Source organism: Myxocyprinus asiaticus, chromosome 26 (assembly GCF_019703515.2).
Source record: "Myxocyprinus asiaticus isolate MX2 ecotype Aquarium Trade chromosome 26, UBuf_Myxa_2, whole genome shotgun sequence".
Lineage (NCBI taxonomy): Eukaryota > Metazoa > Chordata > Actinopteri > Cypriniformes > Catostomidae > Myxocyprinus > Myxocyprinus asiaticus.
In genome coordinates this window covers 2,652,457-2,675,232 of record NC_059369.1, presented here as the reverse complement: position 1 = coordinate 2,675,232, position 22,776 = coordinate 2,652,457, and positions in this window count along the sequence as shown.

Here is a 22,776-nt window from a genome sequence, read left to right as displayed (position 1 = left end):
AACAATAATGGAGAACACGTGATGATGATATTATTATTATTATTATTATTATTATTATTATTATTAAACGAAGAAGAATTCAACTTTAATAACAGAATCGTATTTCCTTATAGAGTTTATGTCCTTAAAAAATAGACATGCAGGAAACGTAAATTATTTAAGTAAAACAAAAATTTTATGTTACAAGATGTTTGTCATTAATGACATTTGATTAACTTTAATATTAGATTTAGTATTATTATCTAAATAAACGTTGAGGTAAGTATGCTTTTTATTCTGAAGTAAATTAAATGGAAGTCTTATAAAATCTGAAGTTTTCCAAAAACGTCCTAAATTCGATCAAAATGTGTATTAATATATTGTGAACTATCGCACCAAAACTATAAGAAAAATTTCACCTTGGTTATTGCTTGTAATTTCAAGTGCAACAGCCTAATTCTCTTGGTAGCTAAAAACTCTTTCATTATTAAAAAATACCAAAATGCGCACTTTTTGAGTATTTTATAATGGTAAGCCTCACTTGAGTGAGCTATGAATTTTATTAATGAGCCATGTGAAATCTAAAACCCCAGTTTAAACAACTCATTTACAGATATAAACTTTGACAGTCAGGAGGTCGGCAAGGGCAATGCTCGATTAATTTTTGAGCTTTAAAACAAAGCACTGGGCTACTCAAATGCTAATGGAAAATATGTAAGAATACCTAATGTTATGCACAAAAATGTAGCACTTTACAAAATCACACTACATATATGTTTGAGAACACAAACATGTGTGCTAAACTCTCTCTCTCTCTCTCTCTCTCTCTCTCTCTCACACACACACACACACACACACACACACACTGTTTGCTTGCTTGAGTCCAGAGAAACATCTTTGAATGCTGCTGTGCTCTGTGAAGTGTACCAAAACATTGCTGGTCAGATACTGTTAGCAGCACTTTGTTTATTTCCAATAAACTCAAAATGTTCCATAACTGAGCGATTCAGTCACTAAGAGGATATTTCAATATAAAAGAGAAATAAACATGGCTTACAGATCATACACAGACTACTATACCATCTTCTTCCTGCTCAAAAATGTCAAGGTTTATGTTAATAATGTGTAAATTGAATGATGACACTTTGTTCATTAGATTCTTGTGGTTATTGTGAAAATATAATTGGGCCATAAAACAGATGGTTGCTGAATGGTCAGTACAGCGTTCCAGCCGATTTACAGTGAAACACATGGAATTAACAGCTGAATAAAATATGACTGTCAATGTTTAATGGGAATTTAGAATTATTGGGGGTACCTTTTAATTGTACTATGTCAAATGAAATTCCTGCATTCACAGTATAATTTCACTGAGGATGTGTTGTGTTATGAAATGAAATGTAAGTTTCATTTGAGGAATAAAATGAAACAGAAAGTAACTAACATGTTGTTCCTTTGCATCCACACACCTAAAGGTAGATGGCAGGCCATACAATAAGTGCGGCTAGACAAAAAATTGCTCAGTAAATTCATCAACCTTTAAATAACAAAAGAACATTGGGCTTTATTCTAACAAACAAAAGTGTTACATAACTATACTGTGATGATACCCAAAACAAGAAAATGAAAACAGTTTTAAAAAGCACACTGATATTTACTTTCTTTCAGTGGTGACCGGATCATGTCATGGACGCGCCATGCTTTAACTATGGTGTATCACTCAATTACTAAAATGATTTTTCTGTCACTTGGCAGCATATGATTTTCTTGAGTGTGTCCCATGGAGCAGATTGTAAGGACACACACACACACACACACACACACACGTTGGTCTACCTATCATTATGAGGACTTTCCATAGACATAATGATTTTTATACTGTACGTACTATAGATTCTATCCCCTAACCCTAACCCTACCCCTAAACCTAACCCTCACAGAAACATTTTTGCATTTTTACATTTTCAATAAAACATCATTTAGTATGTTTTTTAAGCGATTTTAATTATGGGGACACTAGAAATGTCCTCATAAACCACATTTATAGCACCCTAGTATTTACCAGTTTGTAACCTAAAAATTGTTCCTCGTAAACCACTTAAACCTGCCCACACACACACACACACACACACACACACACACTTACACACAGAGGTTTATTTCACTATAGAAGTAAGGACATCCCACAGACTTCCATTGATTTCATAGCAGGCTAATGATATTTTCTATACCCTAGCCATAAACCTCACCCTTACACAAACCTGTGCACGTTAGTAGATTTTAAACTATACAGGATTTGGTCAATTTATGTCTTTTTAACTAGTAAGGACCACCACATTTTTTTAAATGTCAGTGGCTTCCTAAAAACATGTTCAAGGAGAGAGAGAGAAAAGAAAAAGAAAAAACATAATCAATCTCTATGTTTTGGTCTAATGAAGTTGGTTGAGGGAATGCCCAGAATGTGCAGAGCTTCTTCTTATTTATTTACCATAACCTTAACTATTTTATTTGTTTTTGGTCACTGCAAATATGTTTGTCATAGTTTTAATTACTATCTCTCTAAAATATGGAAAACAGTAATAATAAAGAATGTGTAGGTGTGTCCAAATTTTAGAATGGTTGTGTATCTATTTTGATAGCTATATTTATACATTCCAAATATATTCCTCAATCAGCAGATGCAGTTTAGAAACTGCTAGTCAGAATCATCCCTTAGAAGGCAACCATTGTGTGTTTTGCTGGTGCTAAATAATAAAAGAGCCATACAACATGTAGTTCATTTGTGTATGTTGCAGCAGAAAGAAAGCAGACATCCTAGCTTTTTTATGGGACACTCTAACAGGGCTTGACTTCTTATTGGCGCATTATAAAAGTGAGGGAAAAGGTCAGTGTTAAGCTTATTTAGAACGCTGTAGATAGATGCTGGGAGGGTGAAAGCAGAAACCTGAGAGGATTCACTGCCTCAGGGTAACAGAAGGGTCCACTTCCCAGAGTCTGTGACTCATCACCGAACATAGCAGACGCCAACCAGTGCCCTTATCAGAGAACTGTCAGCTACAAATCATCCAGTCCGTGTCCACATACACCTAAACACACACACGCAGCGTCTAGACCAGCAGTGGGGTAAAGGCCCACTGGGTTAAATAAATATTTGTTAGTTTCAGTTTTGTTCAAGGTGATTAAATCAAAAGTTCTTCAATAACTGTCCAATATGTGAAAGGATAGTATTTGGGGTAAAAGCCACCTGTAGCAGAGGCTAAAGCCCCCTATTATACAATTTTTTTTTTCTGAAGTGGGGGGCGGGGATAGATTTGCTATGAAGAATGTTCAAAGTGGGCTCATGTTGATTAATCCAATCACAATGGAGATTTCTTTTTTTATAGAATATTTGAGATGTTATGAAATGCCAAATGTGAATGAAATTAACAGGAAATGGATATCCCTTTTCTGAATTAGTTATTTTAAATAAGCTTCATCTTATCACTATCACTATAAACCCCCTGGGCGGCTTTTACCCAAAGTGCGTGGGCCTTTTTCTCAAAGTGTGGGGTAAAAGGACCCCTGGCCACATTTGTAAAAAAATTTAATTTTAATCAAAACAACTTTCTGTTATTATTTCTTTTTATCTGTTATAATTTTTCTCACAAAAATTATATTGGTCCAATATTCTATATATATATATATATATATATATATATATATTCTTTTTTTCTTTTTTTTTCTTCTTTTTTCCAATATTGATACATTTTGTAACCAGAAAAAAAATATTTTCCTTAAGGTGTGCCTCTAGCATGCACATCTTAACAATACAGAACAAGAGTTACAAAATCATAAAACGTCAGCACTTTGACATGATGTCATTACACTTAAGAAGCTGATGTGTTTTATTACGCATGAGAACAACCCAGATTTTACACTGGTCATCAAGTGGAAACCCACCTCCGTAACAATATTTTAAAAAGTATTAAAATTAACAAACATGTCTTTAAAAAGAGATAATTCACAGGAAAATGAAAAATCTGTCACATCATTTACACATGTTTTACCATAGGACTTTTATTCTTTTGTGGAACACAAAGGAAATGTTAGCTCAGTCACCATTTACTTTCATTGCATCTTTTTATCATACAAAGAAAGTGAATGGTAACTGAAGCTGTCAGTCCCTAACCTTCTGTCTAACATTTCCTTTTGTGTTCCAAGAAGAAATAAATATTTCATACAGGTTTGGAACTATATGAGGGTGAGTAAAAAAATTATTTTTTTATTTTTTTATTTTTTGGTGAACTAATCCTTTTACAAAAAAAAAAAAAAAAAAAAAAAAAAGCATTGTCATATATTAATATAACCATAAACTGCATACCCCCAATGCAGTGGTTAAGATATTACTGTAAGTGACAGATGAATTTGCTCCAAATATTGTATAATTGATACATGGCCTTCAGCAACATATATGACATCAACAACAAAAGATGTGGGAAAGTTTACTTTTAAAAACCTTCCTTTTAATATATAGGGTAATAAGTGTAATGCATGAGAATATGGTTAGTTGCATTTTACTGAATTATCTGCATTAGACATTATTTTTCATCAACCTTATCAGAACAGAAACGGGTCACAACCCACTAGTTAAAAACCACTGAATTACTGTAAAGTGTTCTGACTTACACACCAGGCCCATTTCTCATGTTTAATAAATGATACAGCTTCTCAACAGCTTAAGTGTTGATGTGTTCTTCCACTTCATCACAGCGGGATTGTGATGGAACAAAGGCTGTCTATCTCCAGTGTGTTTGTTATTTAACTGTCTCTTCCCTTAATCAGCAGAACAACACACATGCACAAGCACATGGCTGGACGTGAATGTGCTCTAAATTCAACCAGTTCTCTGTCATCACTGACATCAAGCCAGAGAGTGCAAGCCAGCATTTCAGGAAATCTGAAGAAAATATGTGAAATTATGACAAAAAGTCCAAGAAAGAAAAGGACTAAAGAACTAAAATCAGCTTTGACAGGATTGAGCCTTCACCTCCATAGACCTCCATGTTAAGACTAGTTAAGATTTATTTATTTTTTTTTACATTATACAGATGTTATCAGCAGCTGCAGAGAAGAAATATTCTCGTACAGTATTGTTTTTTACATGAATGATTTTGGTGAAATTAAGCGTTTGTAAGTAGGCTGTATATCTCTGCCTAAGTTTTATTGTGTGTGTGTGTGTGTGTGTGTGTGTGTGTGTGTGTGTGTGTGTGTGTGTGTGTGTGTGTGTGTGTGTGTGCTTGTGTGTGTGTGTGAATCTGCATGAATATGTGCAGGTTCAATGCCCAGGAATATGTGCACATTCTTAAAATTGCAAGCAACCATGTCTGTACAGACCAGGCATTTCAGTTCCCAGATAGCAGACATCTCAGAGGTGTCTTTTTAAGAGCATTTGATCTGGAAAACATTTAATTCTAATTAACATCTGCTTAACATATTAAAAAGATCAGATTTACAAACATTCTAAATCATAAACGTCTCAAAAACATGTTCTGAATGTATTTTTGACATCTGTGAGGAAAAATCTCATAAACGTTTCACAGATGAGCAAAAATTAAATAACACATAAATAAATTAAAACACACATATTAAATAGATGCCTGTGTGATGTATGTGTGCTATCAGGGTTAGTTCACAACTTTTTTATTTTTGTATTCTATTTTCTACAAAAATTAACACTGTAAATGGCTCTTGATACTGTAAATCTAGTGAGCAACTAAGAATTAATCAGAGCCACTGAGGTTTTAGCACACTAATATTTGAGTATTTCTGTGTCAAGTTGCTGTCTCAGAAGCTTGTGTATGTGTTTGGTTTTGCATTATGGGGACCAGCCAACGGACCCCACAAGGAAAATGGCATAATAAATGTACTAAATAATGTCTTAAAGGTGCACTCAGTAAGTTTTTGTTCATGCCATCTTGGACTTACACTGACACCTAAAGGCATGGGTGCATCATCATTCAAATGCAGTCATTTTTTTTATTTATTTTTTTTATGGTCAAATATGCCATTGGCGCCTGCAGCTGTATGCACTGTATGTACCATGACTAACTTCAGAAACATTTTCCATGAGAATATTTCAGCAAAATTCATGTGTGTCACATATTGTTGTCGGCTGTTTAAAATCTGAACTAGCACTTTGTTCAGACCACTTATTCACTGAAATATTTGGGGCAGTTTCTCACTCACTAAAACAGTATTGGAAGTGCTGGATGGAGTGGATATTTACCTACAATCAACTGAAACAAAACTCTACTGTAGGAGGTACCCCCCTACAAAATGAGCACACATTTCTTCATCTTCTTTGTCAAGATTCTGTGCATACCCTCGGATTGAATCCTGCAGGTGCCTATGAAAGATGCTATTGTAGAAATTCTGTATTCATTTTAATTTAGTTCTTGTAGAAATTCCGTATTCATTTTAATTTAATTCACTAATGGAAGTATCCAATAAGAGGGTGATTACTGAGATTAATCGAGTAGAATTCAACTGGTCATGTGATCCTAACTTGGCAGTCCCCATGAGGGGACCCTCTCCGTGTAGAATAAAACAGCTTTTATAAGGTTACTAATATCACTGGAGTCTTCATCTTGTGTGAGTCATCATGATTATATGCATATATTTGCAATTAATTTCTCTAGGTGAAAAACTTTTTCAATGAGGAAATAATTGCTGAGTGCAACATTGATGAAAATGTAAAATCAAACACGTGTGTGTGTGTGTGTGTGTGTGTGTGTGTGTGTGTGTGTGTGTGTGTGTGTGTGTATTAAACTGGTATTAAGATGCGTCTCGGGTGATCTGATCACATTTGGTCAAATGAGACACATCGGAGGGTCTCTGATTTCATGATGAAATACATTAATCACTATGTCAGTGTGTTACTGCATGACATTTAAGTGCAACAAAGTCAGAAAAGATAAAGAAAGCATGAAAAAGCAGCACACTGTTTCTTCCAGATGCACCTGAAGTTTAATGTCAGCACAAACACATTTAGAGCAAAATTATCTGTTATTTTAGTGGATTACCTGTAATAAAGGAGCTTCAGATGTTTGTGCTTCTTATCTGTGTCCCTGCATGTTGATATCAGACATACTTAAGAAGATCTGTGTAGTTCTCGTGCTTGTGTTTCCGCTCATTTAAATTTTCAGATCGGACGGCTATTTCCTTTTGCTGTAAAGGTGTTCGTCAAAGTTTGCAAAGTTTAAACTCTTCTTTTAGCGCAGCAGTTGATTGACAGGTGAGGGGTGGTGCTTCACTGCAGTCCGTGACACATTCGTGACGGATTAGCATTTACAACTCAAATGCGATGTGGTCACATGTGTTTTTGGAGGCATGGAGTGTCCTGGTTGCAGGTTGCACTGGTGGTGGTGGTGGCCCTGGTAGTGTGCAAATGGCAGAGCTTTGTGGCATGGGAATTGATTGTGGCCGCGGGGGTGGGGGGGTGGGGGGGGGGGTGTAGTGCGGATTGTGTGTGTCCTGGATCGGGGTCCGGGTGCTCTTGCCGCCGCTTCGGGTTGGCAGGGATTGTGGAGGGGGTTGGATAGTGCACTGGTCGCAGCCTTTGGCATTGTTCCCTCCAGTGGTCGGTGGGATTGGTTCTCTTTTCGCTTGCTTTGGCAGGCTTTTCACTTGTGGGGTGGTGTGTTGCATGGGTTGGGGGGGGAGGTATACCATCCTGATCTGGGGGTTTCTTGCCATGCTGCTCTGCATGGGGTGTATCTGTTCCCAGTAGATGGTTGTTGGGGTTCACAGGGCCGATTTGGCCTAGTTGCGGGTGTCGTGGGCGGGTGGGGGTTTGCGGCCCTGTGCTTATTCATTCAATTCAGCCCTTGTGCCTTCGTCATGCACCATAACTTCATCGACACTGCTTGTAATCAGCTGGAGGGAGGGGGAAATGTTGCCTTGGCATGTCGAGCGTGGGTCAGGCTTTGTAGGGCCTGTCCTGTGGTCTTCTCTGGTTGTTGTTTTTGGTGGGGTGGGTGGGTCTGCATGGGGCTGTGGGTCTTTGTCTGCTTGTGGTGTTTGCGGTCGGGTCGGGTTGGCTCTGTGGGTCCCGGTGGTCGTCCGGTGGTGGGGGACATGTGGAGCAGTGTGGCAGGGGGTTCTTTGATCTCCTTTGAATTTGTTTGGGTGGGGTGTCCTTTCACTTGGGCGGAGTGGATGTTGGTTTGCTCACTTGTGTGGTGCGCCGTTTCGTCGGTGTGGGGCCTGCTGGGGACGGGGATGGGGGAAGGGGGTGCGTCTTCGCTGATTTCTGGTGAGGCAGTGACAGGGGTTGTGGCTGGTGTTGTGTCTGGCTTCCTCCATGGTTTTTGTTTGCCTGGGGTGCTGGTGTCTGGGTTCTGGTCTGGGGTGTGCATGGGCTGTGTTTTGCCTCCTGTCTTCCTGGCTATTTTTTCCCTTTACAGACAAATCAACAGTGCGATCATGCATGATTCTGGAAAATTATGGAATACAAGTATTTCTGTATTTCTCATACATATAGCTATATTTCTACTGTTTAACCTATACTCTATTCACAGCAACATTATGGTTTGATCCCAATTAACTTGATTTCTTGTTTGACCCTTTTATTTGATGAATGACCAGCACCTTTCTTCCTTTTGTGTGACTCACGGAAGCGTGAAAACTGCTGCTGTCACTTAAAAAACTGAAAAGGCCCATACCCCCATGCCAACAGCAGACAAGGGCAGGGGCAGACTGGCCATAGGGAGAACTGGGACTTTTCTCAGTGGGCCGGCTGTGAAACGGGGCTGAACGGGTGGTGATAAGCTGAAACAGGCTGCCGCATTATGCCGAACAGGCCGTGACTGGCTGAAGAGGGCTGCAAAACGGCGCCGCGATATGCTGAAGGGGGCCGCGATATGCAGAAAAGGACAGCACTCAATAACTTTTGGGGCAGTTTCTATGTAAAATCCAGGGCCGATTTCTCTTCCCAGTCTGCCCCTGGACAAGGGGATGGGGCTGTAGATCTGTTTAAAGATTGCTCTCTCATCTCCTCATTTTGAAAATGTTATTCCATCTCAAAGTAAGGTCTAATGTACAGTTGAGACATCAGTTAAAGGGTTAACAGCTGTATTTAGCACTGACCACATGTGATCGGATCAGAGAAGCACGAGATTTCAATAAAAGTCTTTTATCCCATTGCTGTTTAGAAGAACTAATTATTAAGGGATGTCATTTGTGTTTTTTCTTTCAGGCAAAAGTGTGTGAAATCAAAGTTCATCAAAGAGGGGTGCATTTGTATATGCTGAGCACTGAAGTGTGTGTGTGTTTGTTCGGTTTTATTTAGCTATACTTCAAGGACAAATTTGTTAGCTAAACGTGATGAAAGCTCCTCAAAGGTAAAAGAAATTAATCATAAAGTAAATAATGTTTTTTTTTTTTAAGTTTTCATTGAAGCATTGGGGTGGGGTAAGTCTGTAATAATTATAATTAGTTTAATATAAAGACTATAGAAGTCTATGTAAGCTTGTCTTAGTAAGTGTGTGTGTGTGTGTGTGTGTGTGTGTGTGTGTGTGTGTGTGTGTGTGGTAGACAGGAGTCAGTCCGGCGGGACAGCTACAGTAACTCTACTCCACTTCCTGTGTCAGGAAGAGACTCACCAATTACTCTGATAGTGTGTGTGAGTGTGTGTGTGTGTGTGTGTGTGTGTGTGTGTGTGTGTGTGTGTGTGTGTGTGTGTGTGTCTGTGTGTGTTGTATATGGCTGGCTCGGTTTGCAATGTTTATGTATGAATTAAAATATTTGAAAGTGAAGGGATTACCTTTGGAAACAGATCAGAATAAATCTAATTTAACGTTACACATTCTTAAAATCGCAAGCACACATTTATGTACAGATCAGGCCTTACAGTTAGATCACATAAATAAAATGTAAATTCTACACAGATGAACACTGTACTGCAATGACACGTGGTGGGCTCTTAATAAACCTAGTGAGCATGTATATTGTATATACTTCAGGTTATGTGTGGCCACTTCTGAATCATTCGCTGCTCTTAACTTGACACTTTAAAACTACAGTGCTTTGAAAGATGTAAAAGCATTGGGTATGGGGAAAGACTGGAGGAAAATCAAAAACCTGGGGTTCCTGATTTCTTTGTAATGCTCAAGGATATTTGTCTGTTTCGTTCATTTTTTTTTCTCTCACACAAGACCGCCACATTTCCATAAATCAGCAAATGATTCAGTTTCACATGAAATGTGGCCAAGAACTAACTAGTCTCCTTGTTACATAAACTAAATTTAGTTGTTATACATGTGGCTAATTTTAGCTTTGGTTAGCTTTGCAAACTGATCAGCACATGGCTTGCTGCCAGAGTTTTGACAATATGCTCTTGGTCTTGAGACCTCTTAAGACCATATAAACCTGGTCTCATTTCTTGGTGTTTTGGTCTGGGTCTAGGAGTTAGGTTGAGGTCTGAAATCAAGGTCTCTACAGTTCTAGTCTTTGTGTGGGTCTTAGGATGTCTGGTATTGGTCTGCCCTGCTGAAAAAAATAATAATAATAATCTGCTTAAACCAACATAATATGGCTTGCTGGTCTAAGGTTTATCTGGTCTTCCTGCCTGGCCAAAGTGCCCAAAACTGTTCCAAAAATCAAACCCTAAACCTAAATCTAACCTTCCCTTACAAAAGTTAGCCAAGGTTTTACTACAGTAACCATAGTATCGCAGTAGTATTCTGTGTTTCAATCATAACCACAAAATTCAACATGGGTACTATATTAACAGCATATTACTGTAGTAACACCATGGTTAATTGCATTAAAACGTCTCGGTTACTGTCCTAACCTCTGTTTCCTGATGGAGGGAACGAGATGTTGTGTCGATGTAGTGATGCTAGGGGTCGATCTTGAGAGCCCGAGACACCTTCAGATCTTTGAGAAAAGGCCAATAAGAATTGGCGAGTAGAATTTTCATGCCACTCCCCCCGACATACAGGTATAAAAGGGTGGCTGGAATGCGGATTCATTCAGGTTTTTGCACTGTAGTGACACTAGGGGTCCCTATACAAAACGCCACAATGGCTGAACTGTGTTACGTGAACTGCCGATGCAGGTGTTGGCAAGCTACTGTGAGCGTAGGAACAGATGCACTCAGACTGCACGTAGCCTCCGCAGACGCCCTAAAATGTCATGTAATTCCCAACAACCCTGAGGGGGGGAAGGAGACGTATCTAGTATGGGAGCAGGCCGTGCCAGCCGTGGCCTTTTCTCTTTAAGTTTTTCTCTCCACAGAAAATTAGATTCAGCTGGGGCCTTTAAATGCTCATAAAATGCGCCGGGGAAGGCATTCTTTTCTGTTTCTATTCTTTCAGGTGGAAAAGACCCCACAGAGGCCATACCCTGCCCTGAAGGGGAGGGTAAAAAAGTGGAAGAGGCGCTGCGGTAGGTCCTGCCCTTCGTAGGGGAGGAGCTCTACAAACGTAGTGACCGGGGCAGAGAGGGCTCTGCCAAGGGAGACGCGGGTCTACCAAAAAAGGGAGACCGTACCATGGAAGATACATCACAGCAGGTTACCGGGGTAACCGAGACCTGTGGAGAACTTACCCCAGTACAGGGCACGTTAGCACACGTACTGGGTCCGACTACGAATTCCTCTGCTGAATTCGTGAGCCAGAGGGCTAGGAGGAAGGACATCCAGGGTTCACAGGTTGTGAGCTTCACCTCGTGGAGGGGAAAGGCGCATACACAAGCGGCAGGTCCCCGACCCTCTTGATGGAAGTGAGCACAGTCAGGAGGGCGGTCTTCAATGACTGACAGTAGAGGCTTGAACGGGGCTCTCTGTAGGCCTAAAAGGACCACGGAGAGGTCCCATGAGGGAAAGAGGTGCGGCCTAGGAGGGTTCAACCTCCTGGCGCCTCTCAGGAACCTGATGATCAGGTCGTGCTTACCGAGAGACTTACCTTCAACAGCATCGTGGTGTGCTGCTATAGCAGCTACACAGACCTTGAGAGTGGAGGGAAACAGCCGCCCATCCAACTTCTCTTGCAGGAAGGAAAGCACTGACCCGACTGCGCACCTCTGGGGGTCTTCGCTATGGGAAGAACACCACTTAATGAAGATACGCCACTTCAGGGAATACAGCTGCCTTATAGAAGGAGCTCTGGCCTGAGTGATTGTTAACCACTGCGGGCGGTAGACCAGTTAGGTCTTCTGCATCCCGTCCAGGGACCAGACATGGAGTTTCCAGAGGTCTGGGCATGCGTGCCAGAAGGTGCTCCGTCCCTGAGAAAGAAGGTCCTACCTCAGGGGAATTTGCCAGGGAGGTGCTGTCGTGAGGGGCGTGAAGTCTGAGAACCAGGTCTGGGTGGGCCAATATGGAGCCACAAGAATGACCTGCTCCTCGTTCTCCCTGACTTTGCACAGAACCTATGCAAGTAGGCTCACTGGGGGGAACACGTATTTGCACAGCCCCCGGGGCCAGCTGTGTGCCAGTGCGTCTGTACAGAGGGGAGCACCCATCATGGCATACCAGAGCGGGCAGTGGGAGGATTCCCAGGAGGTGAACAGGTCTACCTGTGCCTTGCCGAATCGACTCCAAATCAGCTGGACCACCTGGGGGTGGAGTCTCCACTCTCCCCTGAGCGTCACCTGCCGCGACAGAGCATCTGCTGTGGCATTGAGGCCCATTGCACACGGCGTCCCAGCCTGTTTTGGAGGCGTCCGTTGTAACCACGACGCGCCTGGACACATGCTGTATGGGGACTCCAGCCCGCATGAACTCAAGGTCTGTCCAAGGGCTGAAAAGGCAACGGCAGGTGGGCGTGAGAGCCACGCAATGTGTGCCAAGGCGCCATGCGTACCTCGGGACTTGGGTCTGGAGCCAATGCTGTAGAGGTCTCATATGCATCAACCCAAGCGGCGTGACCGCCGCTGAGGATGCCATATGCCCTAGGAGCCTCAGTGGGACCGACATTTCCCACCTGGATAAGTTCAGGCAGTTCAGCACTGACTGCGCACGCTTGCATCTGAGGCGCGCTATCATTGACAACGAGTCTATCTCCATGCCGAGAAAAGAGATGCTCTGAACCGGGGAGAGCTTTCTCTTTTCCCAGCTGACCCAAAGCCCTAAACGGCTGAGGTGCGTGAGCACCAGGTCCCTGTGTGCAAACAGTAACTCTCGAGAGTGCGCTATAATCACCCAGTCGTTGAGGTAATTGAGTATGCGAATGCCCACTTCCCTTAACAGTGTCGAGGTAAAATCGAGATGTGAAAGTACGCGTCCTTCAGGTACCGCCGTGAACCAATCTTGATGCCGGATGCACGTCAAAATGTGTTTTTGCATCAGCATCTTGAATGGGAGTCTTTGCAAGGCCCGGTTCAGAACTCGCAGGTCCAAGATTGGCCGCAACCCACCGCCCTTCTTGGGAACGATGAAGTAAGTGCTGTAAAACCCCTGTCTCACCTCGGCTGAAGGGACAGGCTCTATCGCGCCCTTCTGTAGGAGGACCGCGATCTCCGCCTGCAGGACGGCGGCACTCTCGTCCTTCACTGACGTGAAGAGAACGCCATGGAACCGGGGCGGACACCTGGTGAATTGAATCGCATAGCCGAGTCGGATGGTTCTGGCCAGCCAGCGCGACGGGTTGGAAAGCGATAGCTACGCATCCAAACTCCGGGCAAGGGGCACTAACGGAATGATCACATCCGACATTCCTGGGGGTGGGGCCTCGTGGCGGGGGGAACAGGGAGTGCCGCGTCAGGGAGTGGTGCTCCGACCCGAGGCAGCCACGCTGAGGGGACCCTCGAAGCACTTACCTTGCTCCGCACACCCGGCGTTAGGCAGGCCGGCAACTGAGGAGGGCCTCTCAGGCACAGGCGCTCGATGTCTGGTAGCCATGGGGATGGCGACCGTGAGCACTGGCGGTGTGACCCGAGGAGAGAGGAAACTGCTCTTTTTTTTGAAAATGTGGGTACTGCAGCCCGTACGAACAGAAAAGAAAAAGGGAACAAAAGATTTTCCTCCCAGCCCTCCACCAGGGGATGGAGTGGTCTGGCTACCAACTCCGGAGTTCCTGCAGACATCTCGATCCTCAGGTGTCCCGTCTCAGGGGCACTTGGGAGCCCTCCTGGGGGACTTCTTGGCTTCTAGGCCAAGAAGTGGGGGGTGTCCCTCTCCTGCGGGGGGCTTTACGCTGGGGCCGAGGGCTGGGCTCGGTCTGGGGCTGGGGCGGAGCCGGTTGAGTTTGTGTCGCCACAGGGGGATGCCCTCGGCGAACAGACGGGGTGCGCACTCTTGAGCCGCGTCAGGGCAAGATGTGTTGAATGGCCTCCTTCTGTTGCTTCACCGCCGAGAACTGCTCGGCGAAGTCCTCGACGGTGTCACCGAAGAGGCTGACCTGGGAGATGGGCGCGTTAAGGAACCGCGCTTGTCCGCGTCCCTCATCTCAACCAGGTTCAGCCACAGGTGGCGCTCCTGGACCACAAGCGTGGACATCATCTGCCCGAGTGTGCGCGTGTGACCTTAGTCGCACGGAGGTCGAGATCGGTCGCCGAGCGCAGCTCTTGTAGCACACCGGGATCAGAACTACCCTCGTGTAGCTCTTTCAAAGCCTTGGCCTGATGGACATGTAAGAGGGCCATGGCGTGCAGGGCGGAGGCGGCCTGACCGGCAGCGCTGTAGGCTTTAGTCGCCAGAGACGACATCGTCCTACAAGCTCGGGAAGGGAGTGCCAGGCGACTCCGCCAGGTGGTGGCGCTCAGCGGGCACAGGTGTGACAGGATCGACATATCCACCTGGGATATCACGGCATAACCCTCGGCCGCCCCACCATCGAGGGTAGTGAGAGCGGACAAACTGAAGGATCGGGTTTGGGCAGCGAAAGGTGCCCTCCACGATCACGTCAGCTCGTCGTGCACTTCCAGGAAGAAGGGGACTGGAGGGGGATGTGGCCGCGAGCGGTGCGCCGAACCCAGAAACCAGTCGTTTAGCCACGAGTGCTCAGGGGCGGGTGGAGGGTTCCACTCAAGCCCAACACTCGTGGCAGCCCAGGCAAGCATGACGGTCAGCTCCGCATCAGCCTCAAACTGGGCTGCCACACCTGAAGGCGGCAGCCCAGTTCAGTCCTCGCCGTCCAACATCACCAAGGCGCTCTCCGATGCAGCAATCGACATCTCATCCGGCTCACGAGCTCCGAAAGAGACGTTAGGCTGGCACTGAGGCGAACTGCCTGTCTCATCCCAGAACTGGACGGGCGCAAACGAGCGTACCGGGGAGTGGGCGGTCCATGGGGGTTTACCCGGCGGAACCATACCCCTTGAAGCCCCCGAATCGCCTTCAGCGTCAACCAGGGCGGCCTTGTATCCGTAGGTAGAAGGACCAGCGGGGGGACAGCTGAAGTGGCTTTCCCTTGAATGAAGGAACGTTGCCATGGTCATGTTCTCACAATGAGAACTTGAACCATCCACGAATGCTTCCTCAACGTGATTTTGGCCCAGGCACGTGAGGCAGTGATTGTGACCGTCAGAGGCGGAGAGGTAACAACCGCATCCAGGAACTGCACAGAGACGGAAGGGCATCTTTAAAAAGACGTGTCTTTAAAAAGGTTCAACGTCACTGTGCCTGCTCTAATAGAGAAAATATACTCTTTAGAGGAAATAAACTCTTTTAAAGCGCTGTCGAAGCACCCAGGGGCGTAGTCTGCAGTGGAGTGCAGAGTGGAGAGAAAGCCGCTGGAATGCGCCGTATTTCCAACAGCACACACTTCTGAAGAGGTGAATGGATCAGTAGTAGTATTCAGCTTGCTGAAATACAACCGCTTGGCTCCGAAGAAAAAATCTGAATGAATCTGCATTCCAGCCTCCCTTTTATACCCGTATGTCAGGGGAAGTGGCATGCAAATTCTACTCGCCAATTCTCATTGGTTTTTTCTCAAAGATCTGACGGTGTCTCGGGCTCTCAAGATCAACCCCCAGTGTTACTACATCGACACAACTTCGAGTGAGTGACAGAAGGGGAACTAAGGCTTCTGGCAAAAAATATTATTACTGCAATATTACTGTTGTGGAACCATGATTAATTTTACCCAAATCAAACCTTCCTCTCAACTCCCTCACCTTCACCATGACCAAATCATTGCCAGGCAATCAACCTTAATATTAATTTTTATTTATTATTATAAGTAGTATCAAAGAAAATATAAACAGTGGAGACAGGAATAATGATGAAGGAATCGAACCCAGGACGTCCGCTTGATAAAAGCACATTCTAACTGTCTTTACACACTATGCCATTGCAGTAAGATTGAGGATACACTTTGTCTCTAGTTTCTCTGTTTTCACCCGACTATTTGAGTGCAAATAGCCACCCGGTGTGGGCAGGTGCTATAAACACCTAGTGCAAATAGTCCCTGCCTTTTAAAAAATAACATGAATATGGACAATCTATATGTATATAAAAGGAAAGCAGCTATACTATAGTATGAAAGAATTAATATTGCAAAAAATAATTCATGGAGACAGTATTGCTCAACTATAGGACGCAAAGTTAATTTGGTAGATGTTTGGAATATGCTGAAGATCATGTGTGGTAAGAGTGTAACTAAGATGATATCGGTTCTCACAAATGGTAACGAGACAGCGGTTACAGAAAAAGAAAGGGATAATTTAATGTGTAAGGTTTTTGCCCTTTACGTAGATGATGGTGCGATATAGAAAATAGGAAAGAATATAAATCATGTTGTTACTAAAATTCAAAATTCAATAGAAAGTGTCAAAAAATGGTCATATGATTGGGGATTCCAAATTTTGGTAACACTTTAAAATAAGGTTCCATTTTTTAACATTAGTTAACAAAGATTAATAAAAGCTGTAAAAAATTAAATGATAATATCATGATACCTAATGCATTAACTAATGTTAACAAATATAACCTTATTGTAAATTGTTACCAAAATTTCTATGACAAAATCATGCTATATGATATTTACCAAAAAAGAAAATAAATACTGGGAGGCCACTGACTATATATAAATAGATCATAGAAAGGGTTCAAGATTTCAAATATCTATGACTATGGTTAGATGAAAAGTAAACATGGAGGAAACATATAGAGCATATTGAGACAAAGTGTAAATTTTTTTTACTTCTGAGTACTTCTGGCTATAAATGGGGAGCCTAAGAAGAAGCACTATAAAATATTTACGAAGCTCTGATGAGATCAACATTGGACTATGATTGCATGGTATATGGAGCTGCAGCTAACACACATTTAGAGAAGCTTAATCGAATGCAGTACAGAGCTCTAAGACTTTGCATACGAGCAATGAAAACTACACTAATTAATGCACTACTAGTTGAGACAAATTAACTACCATTAGACCTGAGAAGGAAAAAAAATCAACAGTGGTCCTTCCAGACTGTTGGCAGTATAGGAAATCCACAAATAAAAATTTGTCTGGAGCATAGGAAAGAGAGTGGAGGAATATAGATTGAATAATGTTACATTTTGATCAGCAGCAGAATAAGAGTATTATTCCCCCGTGGATATTACCAGAACCCTAGATCAATCTAGAATTAATTAATAAGACGAATGGATACAGGGAGATAAAGTTCATGTTGGGAATATAATATAAGAATACATCAAAAAGCAGTTACTTAACTATTTTTACAGATGGACCTAAAGACTCAGATAACGGGAATGTAGGGATGGGATTATCCCATAATTTAATAAATACATTCTTAAAAGAATTCCAAATTACCTTTCTGTGTATACTGTAGAACTTAATGCCTTAGCCTTGAGCTTACAATGGGTAGAAGTTAAGCATAGTAAAGTGGTAATATGCTCAGACCCTGCTGCATCTCAGGATTACATATTATTCCTCATGAACAAAACAAAAACAGATAAATGTGATACATTTAAATGCAAAGAAAAAATTTAGAACATGTGATAATGAAATGTAAAACAACTAATGAGAGAACATTACTTATGAGAGAATGAAATATGAAGCGAGTATTAGAAATAGGAGAGAAAGAGACTGAAGTAGTTAGGCCTATTTTTTTAAATCTTCAAGATAAGCAGCTAATATATAGAATCTAAAAAGGGGATTGAAACCATGATACTACACACTCCAAAATAATAGGTGGCTGTATACACTTTTTATGCTGGTTTGTAACCCACCATAATACAAAGAAGAAGAATTTTTATGCTCTCTCTTTGGGGTAGGATCACCTCTCCAGATGAGTCACAATCTGGCTATACTCACCTGTAGCCACCAGCTCGATATAAAATTTGTTGTTCTGTTTAAAACCCCTAGGCATTTCTTTTGCTTATGTTCATTTGACTTCATCTACAATAACGTTATATTCTAAATTGTATTTTGTGTTTGACTTCCTTTTATGTCATACTGAGCCCCTTACATGACAGGGTGGGATTTTTTTTCTGAAATAGTTTCGGGTGCCCTTGCAATAGTTTGTGTTCCCTTGCAATAAGTTTTTCGTGCCTTTGCAGTAAATTTACCATGGTTTTACTACAGTAACCATATTTTAACCTTGATCTTCATAGTAAAATCATAGTAATACTACAGAAAACTATGGTAAAAAAATAATAATTTTGTGGTTATTATGGTTTTACTATAAATACCATGGTAGGTATTTAAGCTTAAAAATTAATTAAAATTGAGCAAAAGAATTAATAAATTTAAGAGAATGTTTAAAATTTAGATGTTTAAAAAGTATGAAAGAATGGGTTGATAGGAACATTGCATTTTCTATATATGTATATATGTTGGTATAAATTTATTTTCATTTTCCTGTAGTATTACTATGGTTTCACTACGAATCTCATGGTTAAAATATGGTTACTGTAGTAAAACCATGGTAAATTTATTGCAAGGAAACGCAAAAACTTATGCGAAGGAACGCAAAACATATTTTGAGGAAACACAAACTATTGCGAAGGCACAAAAAACTATTTTAGAAAAAAGTTCTCGCTCTGTCCTGACTGCGGGGCTCCATATGGTCTTGAAATGAGATGGTCATAACATAAAATGGTAGACTCGTGCGGAATCATATTGGGCTGTGCTAGTCACTATGTGATTTAGTGTTCACCTTTTTGTGAATGAACTCTAGTTATATAGTGTGTTTCCAGCTCGATTGTATTTGCAGTCCTTCCTAAGGAACACCATTTGTTGTTTTTGTTTATTGTTTTGCTTTTTTTATTTTTTAAGGTTATTTTGGGTGGAGGTTTCAATTTCTGTATGGGGTAAGTTTTTGGACTTTTGGTCTCAGAGACTAATTGTCACAGAGTTTAGCGTTTAACGCCACCCCGAATCCGGTACACCTTTGAAGACTTGTAACGTCATGGCAGAGTACTGTAGAAGCAGACAAGGTGAAGACGATGATAAAGTGGAATCCAAGAGCAGTTTATTCAAATAAAATGTGAAATCCAAAATGAGAAATAATTCCCAAGTAAAAACAAAAAACTGCATATAAACATGAACATAAACTTGACCATTACAGACTTGACTAGACTAAATGATAACTCTATGGGTGGCTCCCAACACCCAAATATAAACATAAACTTGGTGTGGGAGTAAGCTTGGTGAGCTGGGTGTGGGAGTAACTTGGGGAACCAGAGGGTGCTGGATACCATGGGTGCCAGAGAGCACTGGAGACCACGGGAGACCAAAGGGTGCTGGAGACAACAGGGCATCCGATGGAGACCATGGTTGAAAAGGCATGGAGACAGGAGACCAGGGCCGAGTGGGCGGAGAGCCTGGAGAATGACGTGGAACAGGGCGGAGCAGGCAGAGGGCCTGGAGACCGCCATATCTCTGGGGACCAGGGTGGAGTGGGTGGAGGGCCCGGAGAACAGCGTGGACCAGGGTGGAGTGGGCGGAGGGCCCAGAGACCGGCATTGGCTAGGAATCCAGGGCAGAGCATGGCCGGGCGAGACAGTGCGTGGTCTGACAAGACAGACCGTGGAGCGTAGCCTGGCGGGGCTGACGAGGCAGTGTGGCATGCTGTACTTTCAGGAGGCAGAGCCACTGGTGGCAGAGACCCAGGGGGCAGAGCCGCTGGAGGCAGAGACCAAGGGGGTGGAGGTAGTGACTTGGCATGGCGGGTCAGATGTGGAAACTTGGCATGGTGAGGCCAATGTGACTTCATTGCAAGAGGCGGCAGACATGACTGCATGACATGAAGTGGCAGACATGGCAACATGGTTTGATGTGGCAGATGTGGCAACTTCACATGGCGAGGCAGACGTGGCAGCTTGACATGGCGAGGCAGATGTGGCAGCTTGACATGGTGAGGCAGACATGGCAGCATGGCATGATGAGGCAGACATGGCCTCTTGGCATGGCAAGACAACATGGCTTGGCATGGCAGATGTGAAAACATGTCCTAACAAGAATGAAGGAATTGGCTCTGGGACAGCAGAGGCTTCAGGTGCTAGCTCTGGGATGGCATAGGCTTCAGGTGCTAGCTCTGGGATGGCATAGGCTTCAGGCGCTAGCTCTGGGATGGCATAGGCTTCAGGCATTAGCTCGTTGACCGTGGCAGGTGTGGACGCTGGCTCGTTGACTGTGGCAGGCGTGGGTGCTGGCTCGTTGACCGTGGCACGCGTGGGCGCTGGCTTATTGACCGTGGCAGGCGTGGTTGCTGGCTCGTTGACCATGGCACATGTGGGCGCTGGCTCGTTGACCGTGGCAGGCATGGGCACTGGTTCGTGGACTGTGGCAGGTGTGGTGATGGATGTGTTGGCGAACTTTGGAGTGGTGGTTACTACTGAAGGGCCAAGTTCATCATCAGCCACTCCCACAGTAAAGGCCGAACCACTAATTTGAAGTGCACAGTCAATATACTCTGTCAGAGTCCAATGTATTTTGCCCTCAGAAGCAAGGAACAGAGGTTCATTTAGGCTAAAACGAAGGAAAGTCTTTGAAGGCAATCTCATTGAAACTCAGAGGGGTCTAGTTGCACATGCAGGGAGGCCTGCAATGAGGGCGTTACAGTAGTCCAGTCTAGTTATGACAAGTGACTGGACAAGCAGTTGTGTGGCATGTTCAGAGAGGGAGAGTCTTATCTTCCTGATATTGTAGAGTGTAAATCTACATGATCTTGCAGTCTTTGAGATGTGGTCTGTGAAATTTAGTCTGTTGTCGATGGTTACCCCTAGATTTCTGACCGATTTGGAAGGCGTTACTGTAGTTGCACCCAGCTGCACAGTGAAGTTGTGTTCAACAGCAGGGTTGGCTGGAAAGACAAGGAGTTCAGTCTTGGCTGGGTTGAGTTGCAGGTGGTGCTCCTTCATCCAGGCCACGATGTCCGCCAGGCAGGCAGAAATTTGAGCAGTCACTGTGGTGTCGTTGGGCTGGAAAGACAAGTAGAGTTGCGTGTCATCAGCATAGCAGTGGTAAGAGAAACCATGTGCCTGAATGATGGGTCCCAGTGATGCTGTGTATATAGAGAAGAGAAGCGGCCCAAGCACTGATCCCTGAGGTACCCCAGTAAGTAGCTGATGAGGCTTGGATACCTCACCTCTCCAGGCTACTTTGAAGGACCTACCTGAGAGATAGGAATTAAACCAGTCAAGCACAGTTCCTGTGATGCCCAGCGAGGAGAGGGTAGAGAGTAAGACCTGATGGTTAACTGTGTCAAAGGCTGCAGAAAGGTCCAGCAGAATCAAGACTGATGATCTTGATTCAGCTTTCGCCCGTCTCAGCGACTCACTGACAGACAGCAGGGCTGTCTCGGTGGAGTGTCCACTTTTAAAGCCTGACTGATTGTCATCCAGCAGCTTGTTCTGTGAGAGATAGGCAGAGATTTGATTGAAAACTGCCCTTTGAAGTGTTTTTGCCATGAATGGGATGAGAGAGACTGGTCTGTAGTGTTCTATTTGTGTGGGATTAAGTGCGGGTTTCTTCAGCAGCAGGGTTACTCGAGCCTGCTTAAATGTAGTGGGAAAAGTGCCTGTAAGTAGAGATGTGTTAATTATGTGTGTGAGTGCAGGTAGGATGGACGGAGAAATGGCCTGGAGAAGGTGAGAAGGAATGGGGTCAAGGGAGCAGGTAGTGGGGTGGTTGGAGAGGAGGAGTTTAGAGACCTCAGTGTCAGTCAGAGGAGAGAACATAGAGACAGAAGAGTTGCATACAGGAGACAGGTGTTTGACAAGGTGTGGTGCTGAGAATGTATTGCTGATGGTTGTAACCTTATTAGTAAAAAATGTGGCGAAGACATTTGCTGTCAGTGATGTGTCAGGCGGTGGAGGGGGAGGGCAGAGAAGTGTGTTGAATGTTCTAAACAAGCTGCGAGTTTCTGTGGTGCTGCTGATCTTGTTCTGGTAATAGGAGGTTTTTGCAGATTTAACATTATCTGAAAAAGTTGCAAGCAGGGACTGATATTTACCTAGATCTGCTGGATCTTTAGATTTCCGCCATCTCCTCTCAGCTGCCCTGAGGTCAGTCCGATGTTCATGGAGGACGTCAGACAGCCAGGGGGTGGGTGGTGTAGCACGTGCTGGCCTAGAGGAGATAGGACAGATGTTGTCTAGACAGGTTTTTAAAGTACAGCTTAGTGTGTCTGTGGCAGTGTTTACATTAAGCGTTGTAAATACATTTTGTGTAGGAAGAGATGTAGAGGCAGCAGTGGAAAGGCGAGAGGGTGAGAGGGAACGGAAGTTACGGCGAAAGGAAACCAATGGTGTAGTCTGTTTTAATGTAGATGGGAGGGTCATGTTGAATTGAACAAAGTAGTGATCAGAGACATGTAAAGGAGTAACAAGAATATTTGAGTTGGTACAGTTACATGTAAAGA